The 23,799-nt window shown below is 47.9% G+C and overlaps 1 long non-coding RNA gene across 1 annotated transcript in view; it reads left to right on the forward strand.

Annotated features, from left to right (window-relative positions):
* LOC140387703 (uncharacterized) overlaps positions 1-23,799 on the forward strand; it is a 145,504-nt gene that overhangs the window by 75,315 nt on the left and 46,390 nt on the right. The window contains exon 2 of the long non-coding RNA XR_011933963.1: positions 17,859-17,937. This is a non-coding gene — a long non-coding RNA (uncharacterized lncRNA). The remainder of the gene's footprint in view (positions 1-17,858; positions 17,938-23,799) is intronic.

The following is a 23,799-nucleotide window of genomic DNA, read 5'->3' on the forward strand; positions in this document are numbered from 1 at the left end:
CCAGCGGAGTTCCGGAGCATCGGAAACAGGTGCCGATCTTCTTTTCTCCTGGACGCCGGATTCTCCGCCTCACTGGTAACTCCGCTACTGGCAGTGCGAGGTGGAGAATTCAGGCCATTATCTGCCAAACAAGAGAAGCTAATAGTGTGAAAATTAGGCAATACAAAGTAAAGCAGGAGCAGGCCATTCAGCCCTTCGCGTCAAGACAATCCTTGGTTGCTATGCATTCCGTAGAACAGAGTGGCACAGTGGTTAGCACTGCTGTCTCACAGCGCCAAGGACCCGGGTTCAATTCCAGCCTTGGGTCTGTGTGGATTTTGTATGTTCTTCCTGTGTCTGCGTGGGTTTCCTCCGGGTGCTCCCGTTTTCTCCCACTGTCCAAAGATGTGCAGGTTAGGTGGTTTGGGCATGCTACATTGCCATTAGTGTCCAAAAGGTTAGGTGAGTTTGCTGGGTTACAGGGATAGGGGTAGGGCAGTGGTGGGGGCCTGAGTAGGGTGCTCTTTCAGAGGGCTGGTGCAGACTCGATGGACCAAATGGCCTTCTTTGCTCTGTTTACAACCATTAAACTGCAGCAAGTGACGTAGCTGAAAGAACTGAAGAAGACTGTGCACAGGTTTGGCGTCCATATTGAAGAAAGGATATGCCGGCATTGGAGCAAATGTTCATTAGACTGGTCCCTGGGACTGGAGGGTTGTCCTATGATGAGGAGTCAACTAAATTGGGCCTAGATCCTTTGGGGTTTAGAACAATGGGAGGTCATCTCATTGACATTGAAACGTATGAGATTCTGAAGGGCATGACAGGGTAGGCACTGAGGGGTTGTTTCTTCAGGCTGGGGCATCTAGAACACAAGGGCACTGCAGTCTCAGGTAAAGGGACTGATTATTTAGGACTGAAATGAGGAGAAGTATCTTCACTCAGGGGATTGTGAATTCTGGAATTCTCTACTCCAAAGGGTTGTGCATGCTCCATCGGTAAAGCTGGGATAGACAATTTCTTGGCCTCTCAGGGAATCAAGGAAAATGGGAGTGGCGAGAAGGTGGAGTCGAAGCCAAGGTTCAGACAAGTTCTTACTGAAGAGCAGAGCTGACTCAACAGATCATATGGTCTACTCCTGCGCTTATTTCTTATGATCTAAATGAATTATTGAGAAATGCATGTGAGAATAATAAAGGAAATGTGGAAATAAAGTAAATAAGAACTAATGCAATATCTAGCTTTTCTACTGCAATTCTCTGGGACAGAAGGTTCTCAGTCTAGTGGAAAGGCAACTAGAGATTCAACAGACTTAAAGCGATCACTAGTTTGGCCAAATGGGCACTTGAAGACTCCAGGCCAGGTCTAATGTGTTTCGTATTTTATTCATGTATTAGTGACTAGAGAAGGACAATCCCTGGGAGAATATCCATGCCTTTCTGTTAAGGCAGATTCAAGTCCACAAATCCCACTCTAACACTCAATGTGGGAGGTGTGAAAGTTATAACTAATTGCTATCAGTCTTTTAAGGGTCTTGCGTATCTGAGAAGAACCTCACATGTATTTGCAAGCCCTGACTCTCTGTGATTTTGCTGCATTTTGCTGGGAAGAATTGTATAAAATTCACAGCATGGAGACAGGTCATTCGTCCCAACTGGTCTTCCTCGCAGGAGCCTTCCTGCATTCCAATTACCTCTTCCTACCTTGCTCTCATATCCCTCTTCTCCTCTCCCCCAAATGCACACATCAAACCTCCCTTTAAATGAATCAGTGCTTGTTGCATCATCAGCTCCACATAGCAGCCAGTATTAGATTCTCATAGAATGCCTCTGTTGTGAAGGTTATTGTGCTCCTGGTTCAGTGAGGTCTAATTAGAGGTTTAAAATCATTCTAATATGCACGGTAGCATTGTGGGCAGCATGGTAGCATTGTGGATAGCACAATTGCTTCACAGCACCAGGGTCCCAGGTTTGATTCCAGCTTGGGTCACTGTCTGTGCGGAGTCTGCACATCCTCCCCGTGTGTGCGTGGGTTTTCTCCAGGTGCTCCGGTTTCCTCCCACAGTCCAAAGATGTGCAGGTTAGGTGGATTGGGCATGATAAATTGCCCTTAGCGTCCAAAATTGCCCTTAGTGTTGGGTGGGGTTACTGGGTTATGGGGATAGGGTGGAGGTGTCGACCTTGGGTGGGGTGCTCTTTCCAAGAGCCGGTGCAGACTTGATGGGCCAAATGGCCTCCTTCTGCACTGTAAATTCTATGAAACTATGAAAACTAATGAGATGGCAGCCAAATTTAGGGTTTTGTAATGTTTCTGCCCACAATGCTGATTTTGCCCATATGAAACAGTAATTAATCGTCCTGGATTTGGCCCACTTGACTGGATTTATTGAACAAAGGCTTTCTCACAGTTGTTAGTAAAAATTTTTGTTACTTTTTCATGTTTGGAGTGGTGCTTATTTCTCCATGCTTAATTGATTTGTCGGGTAGTTTACTGTTTTTTAACGTTTTTGTGTTCTTTTAATCAATGCCAATACTTCCCTGTGCTATTCTTAATTGCTGCCACCATTTAAATCACAACATACTAAGTGATGAACATGTAAATTCATTCAGAGATTCGACAAGGTTTAGAATGATTATGCAGAAGGACAAGGCCAGGTGAAAGAGTCTGTCCCAGGTAGATTGGATTCAAAAATTGGACAGCTAAACAGTGGTTGAACAACAGGAGGTCTTCCAAAAGAAAATAGTTTGGGTAGCGTCAAAAAAGCAGAAAAGTAAGGGCACCTGAGGTTAGAGCTCCCTGGATGGCTAAAGACATGCTCCGTCAGCGGGATCCTCCGCTTCACCGACAGCGCATCCACGCCTATGGGGTGCGGGAATGGAGAATCCCATTGCTGGTGGGGGGTGTCCCGTGCCGGAAAACGGGGTCGGCGAGATGGATAATCCCGCCCAAAGAGAATAATATGAAACTGTTATAACCTGCCTACTTACGATTGGCTGGGGACTAATGACTATCCCACAATCCTGTGGGAGTATGAACTTCCCCAATGAGGGGGGCGGAGAAACTCCTAGTATAAATAAGCTGGCCAGTTCAGGAACCAGCAGGAAGGAGAAGGTAGCAAGGGAAGTTACTGCTACTGTTATGTATATATTGTTATGGTAAATAAATGTTATTATGTTGTATCCTTAAAACCCGTGCTGGATTCTTCGTGGCCCTTACAAAAGAAACAGAAAAAGAATGCTTATTGTAATTGTGAGATAAATTATACATTAAAGTACCGACCTGAATATAGAGAGTACAGAGGAGATATGATGAAAGGAACAAGGAGGGCAAAGAGAGAGTGTGAGTATAGATTAGTGTCTAACATTAAAGGGAACCCAGATACATTTTATGAATGGATAACCAGTTTTTAAAAGTAGCCAAATTAAGGGTGAGGCCAATTTGGAACCAATGAGGAGACAGTGTTGTGGAATATAGTTTACAGTTTGGGCCAGATTTTGCCATGCAGACACTGAGTGTGTTGGATGGTCGAAAATGGAGGTGGGAGGAAGGTATTGGGTTGAATTCAAATAGAGTAAATGGATTTACAAAAATGCATCTGATGTGACTGAGCAAAAAGATTGAAATTGTGGAGACTCTGGCCATAATCATCCAATCATCTTTGGATATGGAGGTGGTGCCAGAGGACTGGAAGAGTGAAAATGTCACACGACCGTTTAAAAAATGAAGAAGGGTAAACTCAGTTATTAATAATGGTATTGGGAAATCCATTAGAGACAACATTCTGGCACAAAGTTAATTGACATAGGGAACATTTATAGGTCGAAACATGAAAGTCAGTAACATCTATTTGAAACAAGTCATGTTTGACTGACTTGATTGAATTCTTTGAAATAATGAAGTGGCTTGATAAAGGTAATGCTGTGTGTACAGATTTTGAAAAGTCATTTGAACAACTAATACATGAACTTGTTTCCAAGATTGTAGTCCATGGGAGTAAAGGGACAGGAGCAACATGGATATAAACTTTTGGAATGGACAGAAAGCAGACAGTAGTGATGAATGCATGTTTTTCATACTGAAGCAAGATTAAGCAGCTATATGCGTATCTGGGTTGGCACCCGATTAAAGCAGGGTGGTGATCATTGGTGCTCAGGTGTGTGGTTCTTTTCCAATGTGTCTCAAGGACCTAGGGGCTGGTTTAGCACAGGACTAAAGAGCTGGCTTTTGAAGCAGACCAAGGCAGGCCAATAGCATGGTTCAATTCCCGTACCAGCCTCCCTGAACAGGCACCGGAATGTGTCGACTAGGGGCTTTTCACAGTAACTTAATTTGAAGCCTACTTATGACAATAAGCCATTTTCATTGCATTTCATTTTATTTCTATTTTCCAGGTTGTGCAAAAAGAGAGTCAAAGAAACAATATGAGTGCTTAAGCACTCCAGCAAGGGCTGGTTTAGCACACTGGGCTAAATCACTGGCTTTTAAAGCAAACCAAGGCAGGCCAGCAGCACGGTTCGATTCCTGTACCAGCCTCCCCGAACAGGCGCCGGAATGTGGCGACTAGGGGCCTTTCACAGTAATTTCATTGAAGCCTACTCGTGACAATAAGCGATTTTCATTTCATTTCATTTTTCATTGTCGATTTTGTGTTCTTCGGTGAATTGTAGCCATTTTCTGCTTTGCTCCAATATTTTCAATCCTCATTCCCCACTCGAGAAATCATCATTAGCTTCTTCATTTAGGCTAATTGTCACAGAGCAAATTTCTGTTATGTGTTAAATGCCAGATTTAAAAATTGTGGTGGGGAGCAGCTACGTTTTCGCGAACTCCAGCTTACTCATCTTGCAATGCTTTCTTTTATCCCAGTGCGCATTTCATATTTGTATTTTCTTGGGATATAGGTCTTGCACTCTGTATCTGGAGGATCCGGATTGGTGCTTTGCGAAAAGGAGCCAAAATAAATGCTAGAGGATGGAGTAGGCTGGGTGGGGCCCAGTTTGCAGTGACGTTGTTGCTGGTGAACAGGCTTTCACCTCGGCTGTTCTGTGATTTGCAAGGTATCCTTGAGAGAATGGCTGAGGTGCATGAGAGAGTTCTTGCATTGAAAGAGCACTTTCCATGGTAAAGGCCCACCTTCAAGACATCTAGATCCTGCTGCATTGTGTTGTTTATCCTGATGGGTTCTGAGTTTGAAAATTGCCTGCCATGCTTTAGTAGTATGGTGGCTGGGTGCATCAGGTTCGTGGAACCACAATGTATCAGGTCTTCGAGGCCTGGGGTCGGTTGAGGTCCCCGATCACTGGCCCTATATTATCCTATCCTCGATGCTCGTCGTGAGGAGTTGGAGGTGGCTGAGCGGATTGACTCATCCCCCACCTCCCTGCCTGTGGGTTGCTTGTGCTTCGGAGCGGTGATATGGTGGAAGTGAAGGTGTTTCATTCATTGGAATTCTTGAGAGATCCTGAGGAATGTTCGATGATCCTATCTTGGCGCTGGCCTTCTTGAGCAACATGGATGGTGTATCCTGAAATTCTTCTCTAATCCCGTACATTACTCCTTTGTGATTATGCTGTTGACTTTTCTCTTGCAAGGGGGTGAGAGATGTGAGCACGAGGACGAGAGTCACAGCCTCCCCGAACAGGCGCCGGAATGTGGCGACTAGGGGCTTTTCACAGTAACTTCATTTGAAGCCTACTTGTGACAATAAGTGATTTTCATTTTCATTTCATCTGTTATCCTGTTCTAGCAAAAATCATATTGAGTCGATTATGTGGTTTGTGCACAGTTTTACTCCTTTTTGTCATTATGTGTTAGATTCCTTGTGGTTATGCGAGGGGAGTGCTTTTTGACACCCCTTATTTTGTTTATAATTAAGATGATTGGAGCCATGGTGGGTGATGGGTGGATGGTTGGGGTGGAGTTGATTGGTAGGTTAGTTAAGTCCACAATGAAATTGAGGATAATCGCTCAGTTAGAGACAACCTGATCGGGTTTTTATTTTGCTTTTTGTTATTTTCAATTTAAGATTCCGTTGATCACCTGGACAGATTATATATCCTGGGCAGGACTGGGTTTCTTCCGACGTTTCCTTGAGGTCAGTGTTGTCAGGAAATGAGTGGTGACGCACACCGAGGTGAGCTCGGTTAATCCTTGATTGATTTGTTGATTGTTCCTAGGCCAACTCGGGTGTTTTTCCATTAAGGGTTTTTTACCTTCTTCTGTACATCTGTATGCTTGCTTTTCAATTGGGGAGGAGCACTGCCCTGGATGTGGTTGAGGAGGTGCATGACCGGCTGGTGTATAGGTTTTGTGGAGGTCCTGGAGGAGCTGACTTTTGTGTGTCTGAGGGTGCTGGGCTAGGCCAGGTCTGGTGCTGTGGTTAGTATCCTGTCAGCCCCTGGAGCTTGGGATGTCCTTTCCCAAAGGCATTTATTAGGGACATCCTGAGAGGACTCTGGGGCCTGGGGTTGAGCCGAGTCCTGCACGTTGTTTGATACCTTGTTGCCCCCCTTGTCGCTTTTTTATTTTACTGAGCAGTTTTTTCTCTGTCTCCTTTAGGCATTTTTCCCTTAAGGGGTTTTCCTTCTTCTCTTCATTAGCATGAGAAGTGTGCTGTTACAAATCCTGGTTTAATTTGATGGTCCAAGGGCGGGGTTCCCCTTATTGTACCAGGGAGGAGGGAGTGCCTCCCCTTCCCCTTCCAAGACACCCAATTGTTGGGTATCTTGACGATTCTTCTTCTCTTCAGTGATGGGGTCTCCCCGATTGAGGGTGCTGTAATTTTTTGGAGGGAGGTGCACTGCCTTAGGTGTAGTTGAGGGAGGTGCAGGAGCGGCTGGGGTATAAGACCATAAGACCATAAGACATAGGAGCGGAAGTAAGGCCATTCGGCCCATCGAGTCCACTCCGCCATTCAATCATGGCTGATTTCAACTCCATTTACCCGCTCTCTCTCCATAGCCCTTAATTCCTCGAGAAATCAAGAATTTATCAACTTCTGTCTTAAAGACACTCAACGTCCCGGCCTCCACCCCCCTCTCTGGCAATGAATTCCACAGACCCACCACTCTCTGGCTGAAGAAATTTCTCCTCATCTCTGTTCTAAAGTGACTCCCTTTTATTCTAAGGCTGTGCCCCCGGGTCCTAGTCTCCCCTGCTAATGGAAACAACTTCCCTACATCCACCCCATCTAAGCCATTCATTATCTTGTAAGTTTCTATTAGATCTCCCCTCAACCTCCTAAACTCCAATGAATATAATCCCAGGATCCTCAGACGTTCATCGTATGTTAGGCCTACCATTCCTGGGATCATCCGTGTGAATCTCCGCTGGACCCGCTCCAGCGCCAGTATGTCCTTCCTGAGGTGTGGGGCTCAAAATTGCTCACAGTATTCTAAATGGGGCCTAACTAATGCTTTATAAAGCTTCAGAAGTACATCTCTGCTTTTATATTCCAAGCCTCTTGAGATGAATGACAATATTGCATTTGCTTTCTTAATTACGGACTCAACCTGCAAGTTTACCTTTAGAGAATCCTGGACTAGGACTCCCAAGTCCCTTTGCACTTCAGCATTATGAATTTTGTCACCGTTTAGAAAATAGTCCATGCCTCTATTCTTTTTTCCAAAGTGCAAGACCTCGCACTTGCCCACGTTGAATTTCATCAGCCATTTCTTGGACCACTCTCCTAAACTGTCTAAATCTTTCTGCAGCCTCCCCACCTCCTCCATACTACCTGCCCCTCCACCTATCTTTGTATCATCGGCAAACTTAGCCAGAATGCCCCCAGTCCCGTCATCTAGATCGTTAATATATAAAGAGAACAGCTGTGGCCCCAACACTGAACCCTGCGGGACACCACTCGTCACCGGTTGCCATTCCGAAAAAGAACCTTTTATCCCAACTCTCTGCCTTCTGCCTAACAGCCAATCGTCAATCCATGTTAGTACCTAGTATAGGCTAGTATAGGATTAGGGTGTGCTAGAAATCCTAGGGATGCTGTTTTTTGTTTGTTAGAGGCTGCTGGGGATGGCCAGGTCAGGTGCTGTTGTTGGTATCCTGTTGCCCCCTGTAGTTTAGAATGTCCCTTTGTCGAAGGCACTTATTAGGGACATCCTGAGAGGACTCATCTGTGCACAGGGGCCTGCAGTTGAGCCGGGTTCTGTACTTTTGTCGCTATCCTATTGCTTCCCCCCCCCCCCCTCCCCCCCCCCGCCCCCCTGCCCTCCTTGAGTAGTGAGTTTTTAAATTTGATTGAACAGTTTTGTTTTCTCTTTCTCCTCAACGATGGTGAGCGTGCGCCTGGGGAATATGGACCCATGGTTGGATCTGGACTTCACTCACTATAGATAGATAAGCTGGACCTGGACCCTTTGCTATCCTGTGATCCAATCCTAGTAGTTCTTCATCCCTTTTGGGAGATGTTGACAGCGATGATCATAATTCAAGTTGCTGGTCCTGTCTGTATAATTGTATGGAATAATGTTAGTCCTGTATTGGGTCCGAGACTGGGGTTATGTTGCGTTGTATGGCATGTGTGCAGCATCATTTTGGACCTGGGGCTCTTGCGAATTTTCGTTGTTTTTTTTATATGGGCGGGTATAATGAATTCAGGATTGGATCCTGCTGGGGTGCAGACTGGTCTGATATCCAAAGGGACGATGTGGCAGTGTATCATTGGTGCCCCTGGTGATGTTGGAGTTGAGGGAGATGTTCATTGATGCATGCCCAAACATGCTGTGAAAATATTTTACTCAACTCTCGTGGTATTTGCGAGCAATCGCCGTGTGGGAAGGTGTGCACATTTTACCTTGTTTTCATGGCTTTAATCTGTTCTTCCTGTTTCTCTGGTGGGGCATTTAGAGGTATCAAGTTATGTCTAATGATTGTATTGACCCAGTTGCACTGCTGTTCTCGTGTGCCCCTCTGTATTCATGTATGTTGAGCTTCACTTTTCCCTGTGGTGCTGTACCATTCCTGTGGTTTTGTTGCACCGTTTTTTGAAATATAAACCCTCAATAAATATAATTTTTTTCAAAAGTGGTGAATTGAGTCCAGATGATTTGAGATGTGGAAATTAATAACTGACATGCTATTGCTATTTTTTACTTCAATATCAAACTTATTACTTTAATTCTTAAAGCAACGCATTCCCTTGGTTCTGTAAAAGATTTGTTAGTACCGATAAAAAGGGGCATTTCTTCTATTTTAGTCTAAAATAACTTTTGGACTGTCAATTCTTTTGAATATTCTTTTTCTCTTTTATTCCTTCAGTGACTATCAGTAATAAAAAGGGAGAGGGGGGCTCTTTCATATGAGCAGAGGGAGTTAGTGGATGCAATGCAACATTTCCCCTTGGGATAATTATCCCCTGCAATGAATACCCAGTCTTTAATTACCTCCACCTTGACCAATGTCTTACCAGTACATGATCCCAGGATTTTAAAGGATTTTTTTTTTACAAGAAGGCACTTAACACCTAAATCCTGTGCATGTATCATCTTGTACCATCTCATGTGCACAGAATACTACAGACGGCATGGAATTTGACATATTCAGATTCAGCTATTCAGAATTCATCTTTAGGAGGATGAAATCCATTTGAGTAGGGGCGCAGAAAGGGAGGGTAAACTGGGAGGGGAGTACAAGGTTTGACCAAATCACGACCACCCATTTTGCCACTCTGCCAAAATTGAATTAAAACTTTTTGGTGTCATTTTAAGATTTTTAAAAATTTGTTTATTCAAAATGGGAGTCACTGGCTCGACAAGGATTTGTTGCCCATCCTTACTTTCACTTCAGAAGGTGTTGGTGAGCTGACTTCTTGAGCTGCTGCAGTGCCTGTGAAGTAGGTACACCCATAGTGCAGTTAGGGAGCGAGTTCCAAGATTTTGACCTAGTGACAGTGAAGGAACAGTGATATATTTCCAAGTCAGGTTGGTGAGTGAATTGGAGGAGAACTTCCAGGTGATGGTGTTCCCTTGTGTCTATTGCCCTTGTCCTTCTGGATGGTAGCGGTTGTGGGTTTGGAAGGAACTGCCTAAGGAGCCTTGGTGAGTTCCTGCAGCGCAATTTGTAGATGGTACACATGGCTGCCATTGTTCACCTGCTGTTGAGAGAGTGAATGTTTGAGGATGGGGTGTCAGTCAAGTGGGTTGCTTAGTACTGGATGGTGACAAGCTTCTTGAATGTTGTTAGAGCTGCACTCATCCAGGCAACTGGAGCATATTTCATCACACTTGTGCCTTGCAGATTTTTCACAGGCTTTGTGGGGCCAGGAGGCGAGTGACTTTGTGCAGAACTCCTAGCCTCTGACCTGCTCTTGCAACCACAGTATTTATATGGCTGGTCTGATTCAGTTTCTGGTCAATGGTAACCCTCAGTCTGTTGAGAGTAGGGGATTCAGTGATGATAATGCCATTGAATTTCATGGGGCAATGGTTAGATACTCTCTCATTGGAGTTGGCCATCGCTTGGCATTTGTGTGGCGCGAATGTTAATTGTCACTTATCAGCCCAAGCCTGGATATTGTCCAAGTGCTGTTGCATTTGACAGGGACTGGCTCAGTATCTGAGGAGTTCAGAATGGTGCAAAATATTGTGCAAGCATCAAGTTCTGGTGCGGGATTCTCCCGTACCCGGTGGGGCAAGGGGTCCCATTGGGACGGAGTGGCATGAACCACTCCGGCATCGGGCCGCCCCAAAATTGCAGTATCCTCCGCACCTTCAGGGGCTAGGCCCGCCCCGGAGTGGTTGGCGCCCTGCCGACCGGCGGGATAGGGGCCTGGCGCCACACCAACCGGCGGCGAAGGGCCTCTGCCAGCCGGCGCGAGTCGGCGCATGCGCTGGAGCGCCAGCGCGTGCTGACGTTATCCCCTCGCATGCGCACATGGAGTCACTTCCGCACCGGGAATGGCGGATGACCACGGCCTCCTGTGCGGAACGAATAGAGTGCCCCCACGGCACAGGCCCGCCCGTGGATCGGTGGGCCCCGAACGCGGGCCAGGCCACTTTGGGGGCACCGCCCGGGGCCAGATCCCCCCACGACCCCCCAAGAAACCCGGAGCCCGCCCGCGCCACAAGGTCCCGCCAGTAAGGGACCAACTCCAATTTACGCCGGCGGGACCGGCATAGAACGGGCGGGACTTCGGACCATCGCGGGCCGAAGAATCTGGACAGTCCCAGGGCCCATTGAGTCGCTCCGGACCCCGCCATTCTCCGAGGCGGGTGGCGCGACTCACGCCACGCCGGTATTTGGGGGACAGGAGAATTGGGAGGACGGCGGGGGCGGATTCGCGCCGACCCCCGGCGATTCTCCCACCCGGCGGGGGGGTCAGGGAATCCCACCCCTGGAGTCTACATGTCTTCAATACTATTGCTGAATTATTGTCAGGGCCCGTAGCCTTTGCAGTAATTAGTGCATTCAGCAGTTTCTTGGTATCATTTGGAGTAAACCAAATTGGCTGAAGACTGACCATCTGTGATGCTGGAGATCTCCAGAAGAAGCTGGGATTAATCACCCACTCGGCATTTCTGCCTGAAGATTGTTGTGAATGCTTAAGCCTTATATTTGCACTGATGCGCTGGGCTCCTCCGCGATTGAGAATGGGGATATTTGTGGAGCCTCCTGTTCAAGAGAGTTAGTTAATTGTCCACCACCATTCACAGCTGGATATGGCAGGGCTGCAGAGCCCAGATCTGATCCGTTGGTTGTGGGATCGCTTAACTCTGTCTATTACTTGCTGTTTTCGCTCTTTGGCTTGCAAATAGTACTATGTTGTAGCTTTACCAAGTTGCTACTCCTGGCATGTCCTCCTGCGCTGTTCAGTGAACCAGAGTTGATCTTGTGACGGGGTGGTCATGGTAGAATAGGAGGTGTGCCGGGCTATGAGGTTACAGATTGTGGTTGAGTACAATTTTCTTGCTGCTGATGGCCTACACAGTGCCTCCTGGATGCCCAGTCTTGTGTTTCTATATCTGTTTGAAGTCTATCTCATTTAACATGGTGATAGTGCCACATAACATGATGAAAGTTTTCGCATTGTGAAGACAGGGCTTCGTCTTCCAAGGACTGTGCAGTGGTCACTCTTAGCAATGCTGCAATAGACAGACCCATCTGCGGCAGCCAGGATGAGGTCAAGTATGTTTTTCCCCTTTGGTTCCAAAACCACCTGCCTCAGTCCCAGTCCAGCAGCTGTGTCCTTTGGGATCCAGCTAACTCTGTCTGTGATGGAACTGCTGAGCCACTTTTGGTTTTGGACATTAAATCCCCCACCCAGAGTATATTCTGCATCCTTGCCACCCTCAGTACTTCCTCAAAGTGGTGTTCATGGAGGAGTACTGATTTATCAGCTGTGGGGGAAATGGTAATCAGCAGCGGGTTTCCTTGCCCATGTTTTGACCTGTTGCCATGATGCTTACTGAGGTACAGCATCAATGTTGAGGACTCCCAGGGCAACTCCCTCCCCATTGATCGAATCAAACCAATAATCCCATAACATTAAACAGTTGATTTTTTAAAAGCAGTTTAGGTGCAGCAACACGGAATTTAAGGAAGATTAAGGGCACAATTCTCCCATGGCGGATCGGGAAATCCAGTGGAAGCCGGTGTGAAACCGATTCGCATCATGCTAATGGGATTCCGATGAAGGCCCCACCAGAATATTCCCCCTCCACTTTTGATTCTTCGTGAAGCCAGTGGGAAAGCGCGCTGGTCCGGAATGCATCTGGAACAACGTGATGTGCAGAGGTTGGGACTCACTTGCAAAATGCATGGAGCTGCCTCCAGAGGTCAGGGCAGAGGCCGGCAGCAATCATGGACCAGAGACCACCACTGCAGAGGGTGGAAAGAGCATCTATCGGCTGGATCTTCCAGCTGCAGTATCATCAAGGAGGTCCACCTTCCAGCTTCAGAGTGTTCTTGGAGATCCATCGTCTATCTTCAATGATGAGTCAGTGACATCAGGTAGCTTTTCAATATGGCACACAGATTTGATGCCCGGACTTGTATCATCACCCTGCCACGGAATATGGTGTTTAATCTCCCAGGTGCAGAATTAATGAGATTTTAGCTGGAAGATACAGAGTGGATTCCCAACTGCCTCCATGGCATCGCATCACGTTCCTGCCCCTGCCACATAATTATTCCGCCCTTGGAGGTAGTAGTTGCCCATGTCTAGTGATGCATGGGGCAGATGGAGCATGTGCTTATAACTGTTTCCATATCTAGTTTTTCCTGGAATACGTTGCCAGAGGCTATAGTTTGAAAGACACATCTCCGAACCAAGCATGGCTGACCAAGAGATTGTTCTGATCTTACCGCCTACCAGAGGCGCAGTGGAAGGATTTACAGTTCGATAACCAATCTGCTTGGCCATATTATAAATACATCATCCATGGCCATCAGATGATGGGGTGGCTGACAAACACAAAGCTTCTGGCTCAGTGGCAGGGATGCTGTCTGATGCACTTCAGATCCTCCCCATATTTACAAGATGGCGGGTTGTCAAATCAGTATCGAGTTCACCTATGAGGAAACTTTTACTATTTACAATTGATCAAGTCCTGGAGTCAGTATAATGTGTGAAAATACAGAAACCTCCAGCATAATACATTCTATGTATTAATCTCTGCTTTTTGAAGTCAGTGGCTGGGTGGCATGGGATTTAATCTTTGGATGTCAGACCCAAGTGCAGCCAGAAAAGAGGAATAATGATTTCCTCTCACGGGCAGCTGTTAGAAGTTAAAAGTAAAAACAGGATCTCCTTCTGTTCTCAGCGAACAAGTACCACTGATGTTGTACCATCTGCCAGTGTTAATCTCAGAGTCCGAGGAGCAGAGTTGTGAAGCATGGAAGCATCCCTTAGTGTTGAAGGAATTCTGGCAAAGTTCCAGTAAATGTACGCTCGTCAGGCTAGTGAACAAAAAGGCCAAGTCTGTCAGCTTGGGAATCCTGGCTTTGCTACCTCGGTAAACGGAGAAAAATGCTCTCCATTTAGGAGTACTTTTCTTCACAGAGAGATGCTTCCCGAGAGAGAGTGGGGTTCTGTTATGAAGCTGTACCTCTGAAGTATTGGACGCGCACACATATTTTTCATTCCACCCCAGTGGGTTTTAAGGTGATGGAGGAGCATGAAATTACACCAATGGGATTCCCTCCGGGATCCTGCCCACACTGCCCCAGACGTGATTTTACAGTGGGGCTGGGAAGCCTGCTGCCTTTGCTCCTATTAAGGCCACTTAAGGACCTTTTCCCGCCCAGCCTTGATTTTTAGGCAAGAGGGTGATGGGTACTTCAGGGTGGGGTGGATTGGGGTGGGGGCACCTCCAGTGAAAGAGCTCTTCTGACCGGGGTGGAGGGGGAGCTGTTCCCCTCACACACTGGACACCTCTGGACCTCCCTCCCTACTCAACCTATCTCCTTCCCCTCACTGGGACATCTGCCACTTACCTCACACGGGTCCTTGCCTTGAGGCTTTGGCCCAGGCAGGGCGCTGCAGTACCTGTTGCAGCCTGTGCAGCACTGTACCTGGGTGGACTGGAGAGCTTTCAGCCTATCTGATTGGCCAATAGCTGTCCAAGATGGAACTTCCTTCCAAATGTGAACCAAACTCCCACATGCTGCCAATTAACGCTCATTTGAGTGTTAAATCGCAGCGGGCATGTCGGAGTTGGTGAGGATAGGTCCCCACCATCTCTCTGCATATTGGGGATGAATCCTGAAATTTAAATTCCGAGGTTGGTTGTGCACACGGCTCAAACACAAGGGGCGTCATTCATCCCGCCGGGTCGGAGAATGGCCGTTGGCCGCAATGAATCCCGCCCCCACCCCCACCGAAGTCTCCAGTACCGGAGATTGGGCAGGGGCGGGAATCGGGCCGCTCCGGTTGGCGGGACCCCCCGCTTAATTCTCCGGCCCAGATGGGCCGAAGTCCCGTCCAGAAATTGCCTGTCCCGCCGGCGTAAATCACGTTTGGGCGGGCAGCCCCTCAATGTTGGGGCTAGGCCCCCAAAGATGTGGAGCATTCCACACCTTTGGGCCGGCGCGATGCCCGTCTGATTGGCACCGTTTTTGGCGCCAAGCGGCGGACATCGCGCCGTTGGGGGAGAATTTCGCCCAAGGGACGTCATTCTCCGACCCCCCGCCGGGTCGGAGAATGGCCGTTGGCCGCCGTGAATCCCGCCCCCGCCGAAGTCTCCGGTACCGGAGATTGAGCGGGGGCGGGAATCGGGCCGCGCCGGCTGGCGGGACCCCCCGATCAATTCTCCGGCCCAGATGGGCCGAAGTCCCGCCCAGAAATTGCTTGTCCCGCCGGCGTAAATCAAAGCTGGTATTTACCGGCGGGACCAGGCGGCGTGGGTGGGCTCCGGGGTCCTGGGGGGGGGGGGGGCGCGGGGCGATGTGACCCCGGGGGGTGCCCCCACGGTGGCCTGGCACGCGATCGGGGCCCACCGACCCGCGGGCGGGCCTGTGCCGTGGGGGCACTCTTTCCCTTCCGCCTCCGCCACGGCCTCCACCATGGCGTGGCGGAAGAGACTCTCCCCACTGCGCATGCGCGGGAAACTGTCGGCGGCCGCTGAAGTTCCCGCGCATGCGCCGCATTTCCGCGGCAGCTGGCGGGGCAACAAACGCCATTTCCGCCAGCTGGCGGGGCAACAAACGCCATTTCCGCCAGCTGGTGGGGCGGAAATCCCTCCGGCGTCGGCCTAGCCCCTCAATGTTGGGAGCATTCCGCAACTTTGGGCCGGCGTGATGCCCGTCTGGTTGGCGCCGTTTTTGGCGCCAGTCGGCGGACATCGCGCCATTGGGGGAGAATTTCGCCCAAGATTACATAAAATGACATTGGGCATGCATTCTGATGTTACTGTGCACACCTGCAATATTGGCACATTCAAATATGCATTTGTGGGATTCTCCCAGCGCCTGGGACCTAACAGCCGTGCCTGGGAGACCTCGCCAGGGTGCATTTTAGTACTGGTTTCCACGAACATGGACCAGTCGTAATGACAACTGTGGGGGTCCTCCCAGGTCATTAGGGACCCCCAGGCGCAGGGCAGGCTGGCACCCTGGCACTCCCTCTGGCACACGAGCATATCGGCACTGCCAGGGTGGCTGACTAGCACTGTCAGGCGGCCAGGGGCAGTGCCAGGGTGCCAGTTGACACTGCCACGGATCTGGCTGGGTGGCCTTACCAGGTGGGGAAGGAGAGGAGTGGGGGGCTGGTGGTGAGGTGGTGAGGTGGTGTTATCGAGGCCTTCCTGAGGTTTGGGGGAGGGGACAGGGTGGGGGGAAATCGGGGCAGCCAGATCCCGATCTGCAAGAAAATGATTCAAGTGCAGCCTCGGCAGAGAGAAACTACCCGAGGCCAATAAAAGGCAAAGTGCTGCTGAATACGGGATGTTTCTCACTGCTGCAGCTGTTGAGAAAACCCCATTAAATGCGCCTAAAACCAGACAGGTTATTTTTCCATTGAATCACGCCCAATGTTTATGCCATTTTTAATGCATCAAAATAAAAAATACACTCAGTCCAAACTGTACACATTTCAAAATATTTAACGTAAATAATGCCACCCTGAAAAAACCCCTGTTGTGCTCAAGGTGCCTTAAACTTATCTCTGTGGGTGCTATGGCTTGTTATCCCCTCCCGCACCCCTCCTCTCCCCCGCTCCCCCCCCCCCCGGCTCTATGGTAGCAGCGTTGGAGGCACCTTGTCTGCCAGCGTGAGGTAGGTTTGGACCTCCCTGCTCACCGTTGATGGATAGACACCCAGCTGAAAGACTAGGTGCCACATCCATCTCTCACACTTGCAGTGACCTCCTGAGGTGTGTTGGATTGCAGGCCAGAGTGTAACCCCTGATTCCGCTCTTGAAGCTGCATCAGAGTCACCACTGTCTCAATGGAGGAGGCTGGGCTCAGGGTCAATGCAGTACTGGTGGGAGAGAATTTTATGCTCCTCCTAAGGTGGTTTCTGAGGCAGGGGGAGCAAAAAATTGAATAGACCAGATTCCCACCGGGAACATGCCCGTCCAAACCCAATTTCACGTTTGGGCGGGCAGGGCCTCGGGCAAGGCCTTGGGCAGGAAACCTCGCCTTTCACCTATTAAGGCCCTTAAATGGCCACTATTCCACCCAGCTTCAGTTTTTAGGCTGAGAGGTGTGGGTAGGGTGGGAAGTGGGGGGCATCTCACACTGAAGGGATTTTGGAGCTCTGAAAAATCTTCCCCTCACTGACTTATCCCACGACACCATAATCAGCCCCCTCCAAACACCTCTCCCCCCGCGCCCCCCCACCTTCCCAGGTGTTCCCAACCCTCCCGCCCCGGGACTTACCTTTTCAAAGTTCCTGTTAGTTAACCCCACTGCAATATCGCTTCTGACCACTGCAGCGCTGTGCCTGTCCAGATTGAATAGCTGTCTTTCACTTCAGCAGGCAGGAGAGAGAGAATTCCTTTCACTTCCAAGGTCTAAACACTCTTCCAGTTCTGTCAGAAGCCATCACGCAGGAACCAATCAGTGACCGTTGTCAGGCAGAACACTGTCCCTGGCCAATTGACCAGTTGCCAGTTAACCAATCGAATCGAGCCCCTCCACAACCGATTCCTACCCGGTGACAACGAGTCTGGCTTCTGCTTTCCAAAATACAAAACCTGGGAACATAGGCCGGGATTCCCTAAAAATGCAGCTAAGTGTTGACGCCGGCGTAAACACCCAGAGTCGCCGGAGAATCGCGTCCCGGCATCGGACCCGATCGTGGGTCTGAGGCTCCATTCTCCGCCCCCGCGCCGAATGCCATTTCGGCGCGGAGGCTCGGAGAATCCCGGCCATTGTGTTCTGACGTGCAGGCTGCTTCAACTTTAAATCTTCTGCTTAATTTAACAGCACATCCACGGACCAAAATAATAAAAAGAAAATGAAAGAAACGGGAACAAAGGAAATAACAGGAAGGACTCTTCAACAGGTGAGTAAGGAACATTAATGAACAGTCTTTCACTGTATGAATTCACTCTGATCAATAGGCGTGCCCCTGAATTGAATAGTTAGTTATATTAGTTATAGTAAATAACAACTTAATTTAATAGGTATTATTATTTGGCAAATAATTTAATTACTCAGCTAATTAAATCAGACATTTAAACAATAGGCATGATTGCTGCAACATTGTATGATTCAATGAGACACCTCATCAAGTTGTCGGCAAATTTTTATTACGAAGTTCCTGCCTAACCTATTGCAACTATTTTAATTATGAGCTGAATCATAGTACAATACGTGGATACTGACATACCCCTTGCAGCTGAAATATATTCACCGAGTTTGACTTAGCAATGACTCTGCCATTGGGCAAACTTGACAGGTGTGGGTTTGACAGGGAGTTCTAATCTCGGGCCTGCAGTTTATGAATTTCTGTCACCCCACAAACTGCAGGACCACTATCTCACACGTGTGCTTGCCAGGAGGAACCACTATCTCACACGTGTGCTTGCCAGGAGGAACCACTATCTCACACGTGTGCTTGCCAGGAGAAACCACTATCTCACACGTGTGCTTGCCAGGAGGAACCACTATTTCACACGTGTGCTTGCCAGGAGGAACCACTATCTCACACGTGTGCTTGCCAGGAGGAACCACTCTCTCACACGTGTGCTTGCCAGCAGGAACCACTATCTCACACGTGTGCTTGCCAGGAGGAACCACTATCTCACACGTGTGCTTGCCAGGAGAAACCACTATCTCACACGTGTGCTTGCCAGGTGGAACCACTATCTCACACGTGTGCTGGCCAGGAGGAACCACTCCTGACCAACAGCTTCTCATAACAGAACCTGTTCTCACTTTTATTTTACAATGACGTCATAATTAACAGACAAAATGTCTACTCCTTTTTTTTATGGCTTAATTAACTTTTCCCCACCTGTGTACATAACATAGTGTTTTTGTCGCCGAACACACTGTAGAGATAACCATGGCTTGCAGGCAATTCTGGGTCAATCATGGGTCTTTGAGTTTCCTTGATTAAATGCACCTTGCAATCAATTGTCAAAGCTTGTGTTAAAAAAAAAAGTTTTTTTCTGTAATGATGCTAATCAGGTGCCGTGCACATTCTGTTCTATCTGCGTCAGATTTGAGAATTTGAAGATCGGTGTTGTATAAAATGAGTATCAGGGTTATGAATTCATGAACATGGGAATGCAAATATCAAAATAGAAGCAAATAAAAAGCTGTTGAGAAGGTAAGTGGAGGAAGCAACGTGCAGGTAGAGTCTCAGAGGAGCCAGGAGTTAGCATCGGGGAGTTGGCAAATTGGTTTGCTTTGATACTGATCGTGATCAAAAATGCTCTCATCGGTGACAGGCTTGGAGAGAGCATTGTTCAATAATGGGCAAAGTTTGAAAGGGTGGTCAGGAATGTTGGTAATGGAGTTAAATTTCATTTTGAAGTCAACAGGAAGTAAGGTGGAAAAGTTTGAAGATATGGGTAGAATTTATCATAGAATTTACAGTGCAGAAGGAGGCCATTCGGCCCATCGAGTCTGCACCGGCTCTTGGAAAGAGCACCCTACCCAAGGTCAACACCTCCTAGGGAAAGTTAAGGGTACCACCTACACCTCCAACACTCTTGTCTCTTCAGCATCTGGGTGCTGCTCTGCCTCTCCTCATGCCCTCCTCCCATTGCCATGACCAAGCACTCCCTTTCTCCTTGGGCTTCACAATGAGATGGGAAATCACAGCACTTGCTCTTTTGAGGTGAAGTCCTCAGAGAATGTCTGGAATAAATGTTGCTCGATAATTGGTCAAGTCCTGACAAGGTGGCCCGGAACACTTTCCTGATGTGTTTCAGAGATTCGCTTCACGGTTCCAACAGCAATTGGGACAATTAGGGATGGGCAATAAATGCTAGTCTTGCCGGCAAAACTCACAACCCATTGAGGAATAAAATAAAATGACCATAAAATGGAAAGTATCTGTTTGAGTTTTGGAGTTGACATCCACACATTGTTTATTCCCATACAGTTAGTCACCATTAGGAGAGAACATTCACTGAAATGCTAACTACCAAAATGTCATGCAACCTCATTAATGAGCATTAGCCAACAATTTAATTATCAAAAAGCTGTTTAACAAATATCTGGGAAGCCGGTCCTAGCCGTTCCTTTACCAAGATGGCGCCTTGCAGGGAACTGTGGAAGGAAACCCGAGCACCTGAAGGAAATACAAACCAGACCAGCATTTCAACTTAGAACCTCATCTTGACCAGCATCCATTGGCAAAAAGAAATCACCGATGCAGTGTCTGTGGTTACACTATCGTGGGGTCTATTCTTAACGGTAAATTCTGCAAAAGAAGTTCATTGTGCCATCTGTTTCCAATGAAGATGGTTTAATCAATGTGCACTTTGGTCTGCTTGTGTTCTTCCAGGAATAGTGGCTGCCAAGGTAAAGTGGGACCACAACACACTTACGTGCAGATGGAAAGCTGGCATAAACACAGCTTTGAAATTATGCCAGCATCTAGCCTCATGAAACATGAGGAAGTCCGACCACCAGCTTAAAGTATTTATATGAAATTTAAAGGAATGCACGCTGAAAGGTTTATAATGCTCTTCACTCCCAGGGGAAGAGCTTTCCTTAAGGTTCAAGTTCTCGGAGAGTAGCATCCAGATGTGACACAGCTTTGGGACAACTTCCATTCCGAAGGAGGCACTTAAAACAGGCATCCTCCAACACCCTTGTGAAGCCTGTCTGGGCTTGTCATATGAGAAATGGTTGAGGACTCTGTGTCTGTACTCGTTGGAGTTTAGAACGATGAGGGGGGATCTTATTGAAACTGACAGGATATGCGTGGCCTGGATAGAGAATGTTTCCACTTGTAAGAAAAACGAGAAGCAGAGGACACAATCTCAGACTAAAGGGACGATCCTTTAAAACAGAAATGAGGAGGAATTTCTTCAGCCAGAGGGTGGTGAATCTGTGGAACTCTTTGCCGCAGAAGGCTGTGGAGGCCAAATCACTGAGTGTCTTTAAAACAGAGATAGATATGTTTTCGATCAATAAGGGGATGGGGTTATGGGGAGAAGGCAGGAGAATGGGGATGAGAAAAATATCAGTCATGATTGAATGGCGGAGCAGACTCGATGGGCTGAATGGCCTAATTCTGCTCCTATGTCTTGTGGTCTTATGGTCTTAAATATATATTGCGCAGTTGGACAAGGCCTTTATATAATAATAATCACTTATTGTCACAAATAGGCTTCAATGAAGTTACTGTGAAAAGCCCCTAGTCGCCATTCCGGCGCCTGTTCGGGGAGGCCGGTACGGGAATTGAACCGTGCTGCTGGACTTGTTCTGCATTACAAGCCAGCTGTTTAGCCCACTGCTAAACTAGCCCCTGGATACAGTCAGAACACTGCCTATCCTTTCTTCTCAAGAGCTATTCAATCTCTTCCAAACACAAATTGGAACCTCCAGAGGGATTACCTTCTGCTCTATTTTGGTTCCTGTAAATGCAACTGCAGCTGGAGGCAAGGCTGCAGGAAGAGCATAAGACCTAGGAGCAGCAGTAGGCAATTCAGCCCCTCGAGCCTGCTTCGTCATTGAGTGCGATCATGGCTGAACTCCTCTCAAAACCACTTTCCTGCCCATTCTCCATAACCCTCCAACACATTACTAATTAAAAATCTGTCTGTCTCCTTAAATTTACTCAATGACCCGACATCCACTGCACTCTGAGATCACAGCCCTTTGAAAGAAGTAATTTATTTTCATGTCTGTTTTAAATCTGCTAGCCCTTATCCTTAAACACCTTTCATTGTAGATTGCCCCACAAGAGGAAGCATCCGCTCTACATCGACTTTGTCAATACCTTTTATCATCTTATATAGTTCAATTAGATCTCCTCTCATTCCTCTGCACTCGAGAGAGCACAGGCCTAAACTCCTCAATCTCTCTTCATAAGACAAACCCCTCATTTCTGGATTCAATCTAGTGAAGCTCCTCTGAATTGCTTCTAATGCAACTACATGCCTCCTCAAATAAGGGGCCCAAAATTGGATTTAGAGTGAAAAGGAATGTACCATGGTTTTGCAATGTGAGAGCAGATCTTTGTGAAAATTGAGGAGTCAGAGCTAGAGATCTCTCAGCTGGGTTTGCAGACTGCATGATTTTCTCTCTGCCTCCAGCCCCCATAAAAATCCTATTTGGAGTCAAAATCGGAACTTTTGCATGCAAAAGGTGAGCCAAAGTGAGGAAGACCAGTCCCTTAAGTTCTGTCACCAGCATACATAGGAAACTGCAGATCATTGCCCTTATCCCATCCATTTCCACCTATTTACTTCAACTTAATACTGCAACAGTGCTGCTATGTGTGTCATCACTTTATCTTAAACACCATCTTTTCAAGAAAAGTTGATAAAAATGTGAATAACCTGTACAACATAGCGGGCTGCACAGTGTCACAGTGGTTAGCATTTCTGCCTCACAGCGCCAGGGACTCGGGTTCAATTCCAGCCTCGGGTGACTGTGCGGAGTTTGCTGTTTCTCCCCGTGTCAGAGTGGGCCTCCTTCGGGTGCTCCGGCTTCCTCCCACAGTCCAAAGATGTGCAGGTAATAATAATAATAATATTTACTGTCACAAGTAGGCTTACATTAACACTGCAATGAAGTTGCTGTGAAAATCCCCTTGTTGCCACATTCCGGCGCCTGTTCGGGTACACAGAGGGAGAATTCAGAATGTCCAATTCACCTAACAGCACGTCTTTCAGGACTTGTGGGAGGAAACCGGAGCACCCGGAGGAAACCCACGCAGACACAGGGAGAACGTACAGACTCCGCACAGACAGTGACTCAAGCCGGGAATCGCAGCTGGGACCCTGGTGCTGTGAAGCAACAGTGTTAACCACTGTGCTACTGTACCGCCCCGTTAGGTGGATAGCCCATGTTGAATTGCCTCTTAGTATCCAATGATGTGCAGTTTAGGTGGATTGGCCATGCTGAATTGCCCCTTAGTGTGCAAAGGTTTAGGTGTGGTTATGGGGAAAGGGCAGGGGGTGGGCCTAAGTCGGGTGCTCTTTCAGAGGGTTGGTGCAGATTTGATGGGCTGAATGACCTCCTTCTGCACGGTAGGAATTCTATGGTTAACACTGGACTCCATTAATCCACTTGGTGCATTTAAATTAACACACCATAAACCTCATTATGCAGGACTCATTTTCTTCAATGTTCTACTTCTGTGAGTCCGTGTTTTAGTGCCTAATGGTAGGAAATGGGCGGCACGTGACACAGTGGTTAGCACTACTTCCTCACAGCGCCAGGGACCCGGGTTCAATTCTGGCCTTGGGTGTCTCTATGGAGTTAACACTTTCTCCCTGACTCTGCGTGGGTTTCCTCCGCGAGCTCCAGTTTCCTCTCACAGTACAAAGGTGTACAGATTGGGTGAATTGGCCATGCTAAATTGCCCTTAGTGTCCAGGGATGTGCAGGTTAGGTTAAGGGGTTATTGGGATAGGGTGGGGAAGTGTGCTTGGGTGGTGTGCTATTTTCAGAATGTCGGTGTAGACTTGATGGGCCGAATGGCGTCCTTCTGCACTGTAGGGATTCTACATTCTATGGGGATTCTATGAAATGGGTGAAGTCTATTTTTTGATAACTGACATTACTATGCTAGGTAATCCATCCCTCTTCTTTATTCAATGTTTTCTAAGCATCAAAGCATCATTTCAAAGAGGTAATATTTAACACAGGCCTGGGGCGTCATTCTCCGACCCCCCAGCGGGTTGGAGAATGGCCGTTGGCCGCCGTGAATCCCGCCCCCGCCGGTTGCCGAAGTC

Source organism: Scyliorhinus torazame, chromosome 13 (genome assembly GCF_047496885.1).
Source record: "Scyliorhinus torazame isolate Kashiwa2021f chromosome 13, sScyTor2.1, whole genome shotgun sequence".
In the NCBI taxonomy this organism is placed as follows: Eukaryota; Metazoa; Chordata; class Chondrichthyes; order Carcharhiniformes; family Scyliorhinidae; genus Scyliorhinus; species Scyliorhinus torazame.